At 42.0% G+C, this 12,118-nt stretch overlaps 1 protein-coding gene across 1 annotated transcript in view; it reads left to right on the top strand.

Annotated features, from left to right (window-relative positions):
* CLMP (CXADR like cell adhesion molecule) overlaps nucleotides 1-12,118 on the top strand; it is a 56,808-nt gene that overhangs the window by 14,669 nt on the left and 30,021 nt on the right. The window lies entirely within an intron of this gene.

Genomic DNA, 12,118 nt, shown 5'->3' with positions numbered 1-12,118 from the left:
TCAGCAGGGAGTGGCACCAGAACTTCTGAAATTAACGTAATTCATTCTTCATTCCTGTGAAGTTGGAATAATTTGTGCATTTGACTTGGCACAGCAATGGTGTCCCTAGTAATTTTGCAAATATATACTTTCCAGGCCTAACCTGCTTGTGATTTATTTGCTCCTCCATCCCCCACAGCAGCTCCCTCCCACTCACATTTGCAAGAATATTAATGCTTTTTTTCCAACTGAAATAAGCTAACTGAAGCTGCATTAATGGTCTCCTTTCCCTCTCTGGATAATCCTCCCATGGAAAATTTCTGATAGGAGACAAATGTAAGAGAAAGAGGGTTGATAACATTCATGCATGAGGAAGGATTTATTTAAGTGGCCCGTTAAATAAATTACTTGAGATGCCAATATTGTCTGTCTTCTCTAATGGCGAGGCAAACAAGAGACTCGACTCTTCCCAAAGCTATTCAAGTTGTCTATTAAAGGCACAGGAGCCTTCCTCAATAGGAAATATTGCAGTGGTGATCTCCTTCCATACTGCAGATCCAAGGAAAAGTTTTGGGTTTGCACCCCTTAGTTGAAGGTACTTTGATATAGTGGCATCATTGTCCACAATGAACACATTCCAGTTTGTTCAATTTGGGGGGAGGGGATTGTCCTGCTACAAAATCCCACAAAACCTGTTTGACCAGAGAAAAGATCAGAGGGAAAGAATTGGGGGGGGGGAGATACACCCAGAATGCCAAACAGCCTAAATTCTCTTTTGTACAATTGTAATCTCCAACTGAACCAATTACTTGTTCACTAACTTTTAGGAACTATAGTGAGTGAATACCCTGCAGTGCTGATTATTATTATTATTTTATTGCAGGTTATTATTATTACTCTGCCCTTCTTCCAAGTTGGTAGGATGGAAGGCAAAACTCTCCCTTCCCCATTTCAAATGTGCAGTAATCCTGTGATAGAAGGTGAGGCTGAGACAGAATGAGCCCAAGTTTATCAATAAGCTTCAAGACTGAATGAGGATTTGAACCTAGGTAAGAAGAGCCTCCCCATGACGGTGTGAGCTCCCATTGCTCGGTCCCTGCTCCTGCCAACCTAGCAGTTCAAAAGCATGTCAAAGTTCAAGTAGATAAATAGGTACCGCTCTGGCGGGAAGGTAAATGGCATTTCCATGTGCTGCTCTGGTTCGCCAGAAGCGGCTTAGTCATGCTCGGCCAGTAAAGTGAGATGAGCGTCGCAACCCCAGAGTCGGTCACGACTGGACCTAATGATCAGGGGTCCCTTTACCTTTAAGAAGAGCCTGCTGGAATATGGATCAGGCCAATGACCCATCTAGCATCCTGTTCTCACAGTAGCGAACTAGGTGTCCTAATGCGAAACCCTTGAGCAGGACCCAAGCACAAAAGCATTCCCCACTTCTGCAGTTTCCAGCAACTGGTATTCAGAAGCATTACTGCCTTTGACTATGGGGCAGAGCATAGCCATCATAGCTAGTCGCCATCGGTAGCCCTCTCCTTTCATCACGCCATGAATAATTTTATAATGCTCTCCCCAAGGAGGTTCAGCAGGCACCTTCATCATACACCTTTAGGCAACAGGCAAAATGTTCCTCTTCAACCAGGCCTTTGACAGATTGACACCTGATGCCCTTTAGCAAAGTTGCTCCACCCCCTGCTCCTATTTCAATACTTTAACTACTAAGTAACTCAAGGGGTCAGATATGGCAAGCCATAACCCTCCATTCAGTCCAACCTAGCCTTCAACTTCAGTACGTACTTCAGTAGAAATCCACACATGGTTACCATAGTGCCATAATTCTGTGCCAAATGAGAGAGCTGCGCTCCCCTCAGATGCAAAATCTGGCTTTATCATTGCCATTTGATGGGGTGGGAACAAGAGAGGAGTGATATTGGGGAGGAGGACAAATGCCAGCCTATTTGGGAACAGAGATCTCTTCCAGAAATGTAGGGGATGCGTTCCCCGGCCCTTTATTCAATATATTCTCTTGTGGCGTTCCATCCTAGAAAATATCCCTGCTTAAAGGCAGAATATTCCCTTCAAATGTCTATTTCCAGATTCCAGCTGCATCACGTAACTAAGAAGAAAAAGGATCTGCCCACATCTGGAAAAGCCTGGCATGTAATTACCGGTATCTCTAGAGGATTAATATCAAGCTATAGGAATTTGCAGTATGGCTATGCAAGTGTGGTGTGGTGTGGTGTGCTGTGCTGTGCGCTGTGTGTGTGTGTGTGTGTGTGTGTGTGTAAAGAGAAAGATCCTTTTGCTTCCCAGTTGATGGCATGTAAGAAATAATCATGAACAAGAACCAGTTCTTCTTCCAGAAAAGCATGCCTCTTTCTACATAACATCACAATACCATATTTTGATGGCATGTAGGAAGCCCTAAGGAGGTTCTTGAACTGAAGGAGAATGTTCTACCTAATTTGCCTTCTACAATACCACTTACAAGGGTTTATTGGACTTTTATGTTCTTATTTCCCAGCAGATAAATTAGGGCAAGAGTAATATAACTGCAATGTAACAAGTTTACACTTCCTAGCACTAACCAGGGCCACCAATTTACATCTTCCTCTAAATTATCTCCCCAAATTAGCACATTTTATGCATGTGGGCTTTGAAGTAAAAATAAATTTAACGTTTAGTGCAGCTCAGCCTTCTCATCAAGTGTGACACTTAGGAAAAGTAATTGTATCAGGTCTGAAACATTCACTAAGTGCCTTAAACTCTGCTTATGATGTTAAACACAACAAGTGTTCCTAATGGGGTTTTCCCCCTGCAATTTGAAACTGATTGTAAAAAGTTTCTCTCTACACCCACACTTAAATCTCTTTGCTCCCCCAAAACTTGAAATGATGCTCCTACAATCACTTCTTCATTTCCACCATTTGTGAAAAATTTTATGTAGCAAATATTATGTAGCAAAGAAACTTCTGTTCATATGTGCTGAAATCCACATCCAAATTGAGAACTAACAGAAGGCTTTCAGTCAATACTTGGAAATACTTCCAAAGTGGCCAAGTTCAGCTGAACCATAAAAACAATAAATTTACATTAGTTGCATGCTCTGCATGTTGAAAGGAGAGCCCTCCCTGTTGCTTTAAATCACTCTCGGTTTTATTTTTCTGTGTCATCACTGCCAGTGCCTATAAGCCTCAACTAAAAGAGGCCATCCTACCCTAGCAAGTGGGGGGGGGGGGTTGAAAGTGAGGAATCCCCTTCAGCAAGGATGTGGCGAGCAGACTCATCTGTTTATATGAGGGACAAAGTGATGGATGGAGGGGGGAAATCCTGGGATAAGATGCAATAAAAAATCAGGTCCACCAACACAGGATGCTGTGGTCATTGCCACATACCACTGTCATCGCTACATAAACTGCATAACATGACAAACATCCTGCACTGAACACACAACAGCTCTGGAATGCCTCATGTTATTGAAATATGGGAATCTTAGATACCACTATTGCCTTGATTTCATCTGCGACACAGGTACTGTTATAGGACGAGACCAGCAAACAAATCCAGATCCTAATGTACGGTTTTATAAACAATTTGGATGAAGGTACTGAGGCGATGCTCATCAAATTTGCATATGACACCAAACTGGGAGGGGCAGCCAACACCACTGAAGACAGAATTGAGATTCAAGATAAGCGTAATAGATTCAAGTACTGGGCCAAAGCTAACAAAATGAATTTCAATAGGGACAAATGTTAGTTTTGGCCCAGTACCAGAATAGCCTAGAATAGCATTAGTTTTTTGGTTTTTTTGGTTTTTTTTTTTTTGTTTTTTGCTGCTGTACCATACTGTGGATTTATGTGAGGTTTGTGATCTATTAAGACCCTAGATCCCTTTTACATGTACTACTGGTAATGAAGATGATAAAGGGCCTAAAGCAGGCATCCCAAACCTTCGGCCCTCCAGATGTTTTGGACTACAATTCCCATCATCCCTGACTACTGGTCCTGTTAGCTAGGGATCATGGGGGTTGTAGGCCAAATCATCTGGAGGGCCACAGGTAGGGGATGCCTGGCCTAAAAACTAAGCCTTATGAGGAACGCTTGAGGGAAATGGGTATGTTTAGCCTGGTAAAGAGGAGACTGAGAAGAGATATGATAGCCATCTTAAAATATCTAATGGGCTGTCACATGCAGGATGGAGCAAGTTTGTTTTCTCCCACTCCGGAGGCTAGGAACTAACCAATGGATTCAAGTTACAAGAAATGAAATTCAGACTAAACATCAGGAATAACTTTCTGACAGTAAAAGCTGTTCAACAGTGGAACAGGTCTCCACCAGAGGTGGCAGACTCTCCTTCATTGGAGGTTTCTAAGCAGAGGCTAGTCATCTGTCATGGATGATCTAGTTAAGATTCCTGCATTGCGGGGGCTTGAACTAGATGAGCCCTGGTGTCATTCCAACTCCACAATTCTATACTGTAATTCTATTATTATTTTCCTGCTTCAAAAGCTTACTCAGTGAGCATTCGTTTCTAACCACTCCTGTGTTATAACTCCTGTAAACAGGAAGGCAATTGTTACCATGTATTATAAGCACTTGCTTTTGATGATCTTTGTGCTTAGTGTGCACTGAGACAATCCATACCTAATAATGTAAGAACTGGTGTCAATTCTAAATGCAACATAATGTGTTTGTAGAACAATCTGCAAAGGAGCAACAGTGTATTAAGTGTGCAATACAATGTTCCATGAAATGTAGTTTTGCCAATAAGAAAACTTCTTTAGAAAAAAGTCAGAGCTCAATGGAATGTATTCAGCGACCTTTTACTCAGTGTAGAGAGAGCCATTGGAATTCATCATGGTCATTTATTTTAATGGGTCTGTTATGAATGAAACTTAGCTGAACACAACCCAAGGAAAATAATACAATGTTTTTAAAATCTCATTGCAAAGAAACAAACACTTTCTTGCAAAACAAAATATCTCTAGCTCCCTCAGCCAAATATCTTCATTTGCTTTTCTGGAACCTTGAGTAAGAGAGATTTGTTCATCCTTCCTTCCGGAAAGCATTTCTAAATCCACAAGAACAGAATCCAGATGTTGCAATCTGGAATAAAAATGTTGTTTTGAGTGAAATGGCCTGAACTGCAGCACAAATCTGTGTGTGTGTGTGTGTGTGTGTGTGTGTGCCACCAATTTTGGAACCCTACAGATTGAAAGAGCCCCACCAGGAACAAAACACGTATCATGCAAAGCAAGTTTTTCCAGTAATAATCTCTTCTATCTGAAGCTCCTCTGTAACACTCTTGAGCCATTAAAACAGTGTGGAAAACAATGAATCTTATGCAATACTAATTTGCATTTAATATAAGTTGCTCTTAGGAGAACTGTTTCCTGATCTAGGTGTGACATTAGGATGTTAATTAGTAGCTACAAGGGTCAAATGGGATCTGAACAGAACGCTGAAGGTTGTTGCCTCACTTCCACCTTCCCATCCACATAGTGCAAGCAGATATCATGTGCAGCAAAAAATATATAAATGGCAAGTAAAACATGTAGATTAATAGTTAAGACATTGTGAACTAGTCCTTATTCCAGAAAATCATGACTCTTTCCACATAACATCACAATCCCACTGTGTTCCTTATGGTGAAATGTTATCCAAGTCACTTTGGCTAGAATTAAACTTATTCCATTGACGCCCTGCTGAAAAAGATGTAATAACAAGGCCAAAGGCCAGATCTAAAATTTACTGAAGGAATGTTGGATAAAACCCTCTTATTATAAATAGCTGCAAATCACTTTGTTTTTAGCTTGTTAAAAAATTAACTAATTCATGGATTAAATAGCAGGCACCTTCAGATAATGTCTTGGCCTTCCATCATACATGTCATCTCTTTCATCTGTACCACACCGACTTGCATTTATTCGTGCAAGGTTCAATGTCCTTCCATCGAACCTGCTGAGCCACAGATTTTCCAAGGGTTTGGTGTCTCCGCTATGCGTGTGTGACGGGAAAACTGTTGAATCTCTTCCGCATATAATGTTCAACTGTCCCCTACATAACATAGCCAGGACTAAATTCCTAGGTCCTTTTTTATTGCGCTTGGTTGGCAGGCCTGTTGAGTCACACGCTGCACTACTTTTGCAGGACACAGATCCCTCTGTAACTCTGCAGGTGGCGAGATTCCTGAACGCGGTTATCTCACACACAAAAACCACTAAAAAACAACAACATCACCAAAACTAATCGGACAGCTATGATGAGAGTGCATGTCGGATCTCGTCTTCAGTTTTCCTCTTTGTGCAACCCGTCCCTTGGAGCTCCCCGGGCCCCAAGCTGTTATTTGGCTCTGCTCAATGACCCACCCTTGCATCGTGATGTTCTCCTTCTGGTGCCGAATATATCGGTTTTTATGCCTCTGTCCTTTTATGTTTGTATATATTTTATGGGCTAATAGCCGTAAATAAATAAATAATAAATAATTAATAATAATAATAATGTCTTGGGATAATGGTTAGTTGATGGTCATTGTTTGTAATATGTATGCATGTGTGTATTGATCAGTTTTTCCCAAACTTGGGTCTCCAGCTGTTTTTGGACTACAATTCTCACCATCCCTCACCACTGGTCCTGCTAGCTAGGGGTGATGGGAGTTGTAGTCCAAAAACAACTGGAGACCCAAGTTTGAGAACCCCTGGTATATAGATGATAGACAGATATTGTCAAAACCATGTTGATTTTTAAATGATATAAAGGTAAAGGTAAAGGGACCCCAGACCATTAGGTCCAGTCGTGACCGACTCTGGGGTTGCAGCGCTCATCTCGCTTTACTGGCCGAGGGAGCCGGTGTACAGCTTCCGGGTCATGTGGTCAGCATGACTAAGCTGCTTCTGGCGAACCAGAGCAGCACACGGAAATGCCGTTTACCTTCCCGCCAGAGCGGTACCTATTTATCTACTTGCACTTTGATGTGCTTTCGAACTGCTAGGTTGGCAGGAGCAGGGACCGAGCAACGGGAGCTCACCCCATCATGGGGATTCGATCCGCTGACCTTCTGATCGGCAAGCCCAAGGCTCAGTGGTTTAACCCACAGCACGACCCGCGTCCCTTAAATGATATAGTGGCATATAAATACATTTTATGGGAGGAGATCTCCTCCCCTGATATGTTCTGTTTTAGGGTGGGTTTCCCAAAACCATAGCAGCAGTTTCTCAGAGAAAGAGAAATCACCTTTTGCATTGTTCCAAGCCCAGTATGGCCTTGCTATTTTTTCTCTACTACTGTAGGGGTGGGAGGGATGCACCCTCTTCAGTTTACCTTCCAGAAGTGTGTACAGCTATTTAGTTTCACTTTGGAGTACATTTACATAACAAAGCAAATAGTTAAGTAAATTGTCTAGCCAGATTTCCTAACAATGAATCTGGTTTGAGCTTTTTTCTTCTTCTTTCTCTCTCTCTCTCTCTCTTTTTGGTAGTCCGGTTCTTGCAGCTTTAAAATCACAGCTTGGAGAGGACCTCAAAATTCATTTAGTCTAACCCAGTGGTTCTCACCTCAGAATGTTTCTTGTGGGGGAGGAAGGGAAAGGAAAATGTTAGCCACTTTGAGACTCCTTAGGGTAGTGATAAAGCGGAATATCAAACTCTTCTCAAACTTTATTTGGGCCACGCTTTCAGAATAAAAATTTGCTCGTGCCACACTAAAAATGTTATTGACAAGAAATACATTGGAAAACAAAAAGAAACAACACTTAACAGTGCTTGATTTATATTATAACATAGAACACAACTACTTTTTAATATGATCATGGGACATCCAGAAATTATAAAACATGCAGCTACATAAGAGCACAAATCATTCCAAAAATATTATATTGATTTGTCCTTGACTCTTCCCACCACACTTGCCATCCTCTGCTGCTACACCTGTGTGGCGTGCCAGACCCTTTGAGAACCACTTGTCTAACCCAAGATTATTACACTGAGACACCACCACCCCCCGCTTTATATCAAAAGCCATAACATTCAAGTGTGGGTGTTGTAGCTTTGCAATTGAACTACTTTCCTAGGATGCATTTTAATGTGTGAAGAAATGTCGGCCCCTCTCGATTCAGCAACATCTTCAGAGTGTCCCGGCAACCACCCTCTTACTAAACGTTATAAACGTCTACAAAAAAGTATGAATATTGTTTAAAGGGCGGGGCTCATACTGTGGTATGTATAAAAATATTTATGCATCGGTTATTCCTCCTCTCCCATTTCATTTCAGCCCCAACTAAAAACCTATAAAACTTGTGGAGGATGCTTTGGGTTCACGATAGGATTCTAAAGCTGTCCTTAGCATCAAACAAGTTGCACACCAAGTGTGTGAGGTAGGCAGAATCGGTAGAACACATGGGCCAAGTTTTGACTTCATGTGATCTCTGGGTTACGCCCTGATTGGTTGAATTCATCACTCTCCCTGGAGTCGAGTAGATTTTATGACCTCCTCCTGGCTGTCTCATAATGCAGAAATGTGTAAACAAGGGAGGCTGGCGTGTGGCGTTTTGCTAGGGAGCCTTGCGCCTGGGGAGCACTGGGGTTATGGAAGGAGGTCCCCGGATTAAAACTCTGGCATGGATTTCATTTCAGCTTGTTTAAACAACAGGCCTGTGTGGAGTTTAGCTTGGGGGGAAGGAATGTGAGCTGTTTGAAATGGGAGGTTTCTCTGGGCTATGGTAGCTGTCAGATGTATGTACACAAGCCATATCAGAACGATATGCCTTATTTCTTTTGGCAGTTGTGCTTATTTCACCTGATTACCATTTATAGTAAATGTTTTTTAATGAGGCCTGATGTGTCTGGGCCTGCAATGACGAAGAGGCAAGATGGGAAACAGCCCAAGATTGCAAGGCACACGGGGCAAAATTCTGCTTGCTTGAAGAATTACAGACAGCTCATAAAGTAGCGAGGGCTCCTCCTCTTACTGTTTGAAATTCTGAATGAGCCACAGATTCTAATGGCCAGCGACAGTTAAGGCATGGCCCATGATGTAACTTGCTCCCCATCCAAAAGGAGCGAAGATCAGGACATTCCCTGCCACTGGCAGAGGAGGCCATCAAAGGTCAACCAAGCACAGCGTGTAAAGAAGGCAGTTAGCTGTTGTAGTTATGTACACTTAAATGACAAACACCTCAAGTACTTCGTAGGGAAATGGGATGTTATTTATATGTGACAGGATCCAGCCAAAGTTAAATATTTTTGTGCCCTATCGATTTGATCATGTGCATAACTCTCCTACTCTCCTGCTTAAATCCACATGCACTAACTGCTTGACTTTGCTTGGATCATGCCGTTGCTATGGGGCATAGTTGTCAACTTTTCCTTTTTCTTGCAAGGAATCCTATTCGGAATACGGGAATTTCCCTTTAAAAAAGGGAAACGTTGACAGCTATGCTATGGAGTGGGGGCTGAGGGTGGGCTAGATGCCTTTTTTTGTGTGCCCGGGTTAAGCCTCCAGAGGGGCACCGTTGAGGCTGCCAGCCTGTGTTGGTGTGTACAGAAATGCGCATGAGGGGTGCCAAACCGGATCTTTGACCAGAGTGAAATAAAGCCTAGTTTCACCCCTGATCGTGCCCACAGCATTACCTTAGCATGGGACTACGTTGAGGATGTATTTGGATACAAAGAAATCCCCAATGCCTATTTTTTAAGAGGTTGAAATAATTCTGCTTTGGACACTGAACAAGATATTCTGTATGCAGAACAACAAAAAGAGCTGTGGCCAATTCAGATTTGAAATCTGGCACAACATCACTGTGTGCATGGCTTATGAAAGAACATAAAATACATTTCTAGCTCTCGTGGTTGTGGAAAAATGTAGCAGAAGGTCAAGACTTTATTTTGATGACCCTGCTCTGTTTTTAGGGGCATTGTGGGCTTGAGATTTTGCAAACTCCTTATATTTTTCTTCTTCAACTGGCTGGGGTTCAAAATTGTCTAAGTGTGTGGGTCGCAGTCTGTACAAAATGTACAAAAGCCAATTTAGTCCCAAAAACCTTGACTAACCTAGGTTGAATACACTTAACTTCCAAGTCATGTAGGATTCTTCATTTCTCCCTGTGCTGGTTATATGCATGATTGCACAAGTCTTCACTACTGGCCATGCATATCTCCTTCCCACTCTCTTGGAAGCTTACCTATGTGCAACATGACCTTAGCCACATGACCTTTCCATGTCCATGTTAAAGTTACAGTGCTTCACATCACTTCACCTAAGAAAGTATTCATGTTTGGAAAGTGGAGCAAAGACAGCTGAAAGAACCTAGAATTTCATGCTTAGTGTGAAACTGACCTGCAGCTCTGGAAGACAGGCTTCTGTTAACAGATATATTACATTTCCACAGCACTTACACCACAATGTTTTATACCTGGAAAATGTAAATGAGCATCAAAGGAGCTGACCTGATTAATCATAAGTAACACAACTCTTAAACAACCCACATAGCTGAAAAGTATTTTGAACTTCTATATTATTTCAAAATCAGATTCAACCAACCAGACCCACCAGAGGAAGCCCACACAAAGGGCTTCCATCCTCTCCTCCCACCCTCTAAATTGGCCAGGGGGTTAGGAAAACCACCAGAAGAGGTGGGGGAGGGGACAGAGGAGATTATTCCATTTGACAAAATGAAATGCTTGCGCTGATGAAACAATCACCTTAGCACTACAATGAATCCCTCCTTAAAATTAATGATTTTTTTATTTAATATCAGTTTTATTTTTAATTATTTGAACGTTGCATGTTTCTTGTTGTACAACTCTAGCATAAGAGCATCAGAATAAATTGCTTCTATTCAAATGTGGTGGACAAGTTTTTCTCCTCCCTCTCCCATCCCTGTCGTGCCATCTACATTTTCCTTGTACTGGAGAAGTCCCAATGAAATTCAACAGCGGTCAGCAGGACTACCACAAAAGATTTAGTACAACCTAAAAAACCATGTTTCAGAAAACAGAAATCCTAAACCCTTCACTGCAGGAGACGGACTGCTTTACATTTTGCTCTAATAATGAATGCCCTTTGAAATGCAATTGAACTCATAGCTTCCTCATAGATCAGGAAGCTACAGCAAAGAACCATAAGCCAGCTATGCGTTTCTCTCGATCTCTTTATAACTTCTAAATTAGTGAGTGGAATTTATTCCCAGCAGTACAACATTGCTGTCACCAGCAAAGAGAAGGCGATGACATTAAAAAGTAATTGACATTAAGATGGCTATGACATTAACATTAATTATGTTTGATACATGCTTGAGGTGGAATCTATTAAGACTCCGGGCTTCAAGCTTCAGCACATTCAGACATTTAGTCTTTCCCTTACTTCTTGCCTGTTACACTTTTTTTTTCCTACTTTTGATTCTCTCCCTGTAATGGGGCACTATGAACGTGTGGGTATTCTGTATAAGCCTATTTCAAGATAGAGGACGTATTTTGTAAAGCCGCAGAGTTTAGGTTTCATTGCTGGATTAAATTCTCAGAATGAACTTTGATGAGAAATGTCAAGGGGATTTTGTTCCTGTTTCATTGATAATGCCACAATTCCCTTTGTGGACGCAATCCGGTCTTCAGGAGGAAAGAAACATAAAAACAAGGCAAGGTTGTAGGGTTCAAGCCCACCGGGCCATGTGTGTGCAGCCTGCTCTCTCACACCCAGCCTCCTGGGTCAGGTCTGACTCGGGAGGCAGAGAGAGGAAGGAAAGTTGCAGCGGCAGTGCCACTCCTTTTCACAGCTGGGCAGCACACCTTGCATGGCTGGGCGCAGTGGGCTCCCATATCATGTTTGATGGACATGCAAAAAGATGTGGGAATTTTGGGAGGAAATTTATAACAAATTTTAAAAAGATGTTTAAAGTCTCGCCCCCCCCCAAGCATTCCTCTTAGGGATCATTGGGAATGAAATCCCAATAGATTTTGAGAAAATCTTTATGTATGCCACCACGGCAGCAAGAGTCTTGGTTGCCCAGATCTGGAAAGTGGAGACCTTACCGACAAAGAGAGACTGGTTGATCAAATTGATGGCGTATGCGGAGTTGGACAAGCTGACAGGTCAGATAAGAGATCAAACAAAGCAAAAATTTAAAAATGATTGGAATATATTTAAAGAGT

The sequence above is a fragment of the Podarcis liolepis genome (assembly GCF_965112155.1).
Source record: "Podarcis liolepis genome assembly, chromosome: 16".
NCBI lineage: Eukaryota > Metazoa > Chordata > Lepidosauria > Squamata > Lacertidae > Podarcis > Podarcis liolepis.
Note: the sequence above shows the minus strand (reverse complement) of the source record. Positions and strands in the feature narration are given on the sequence as shown.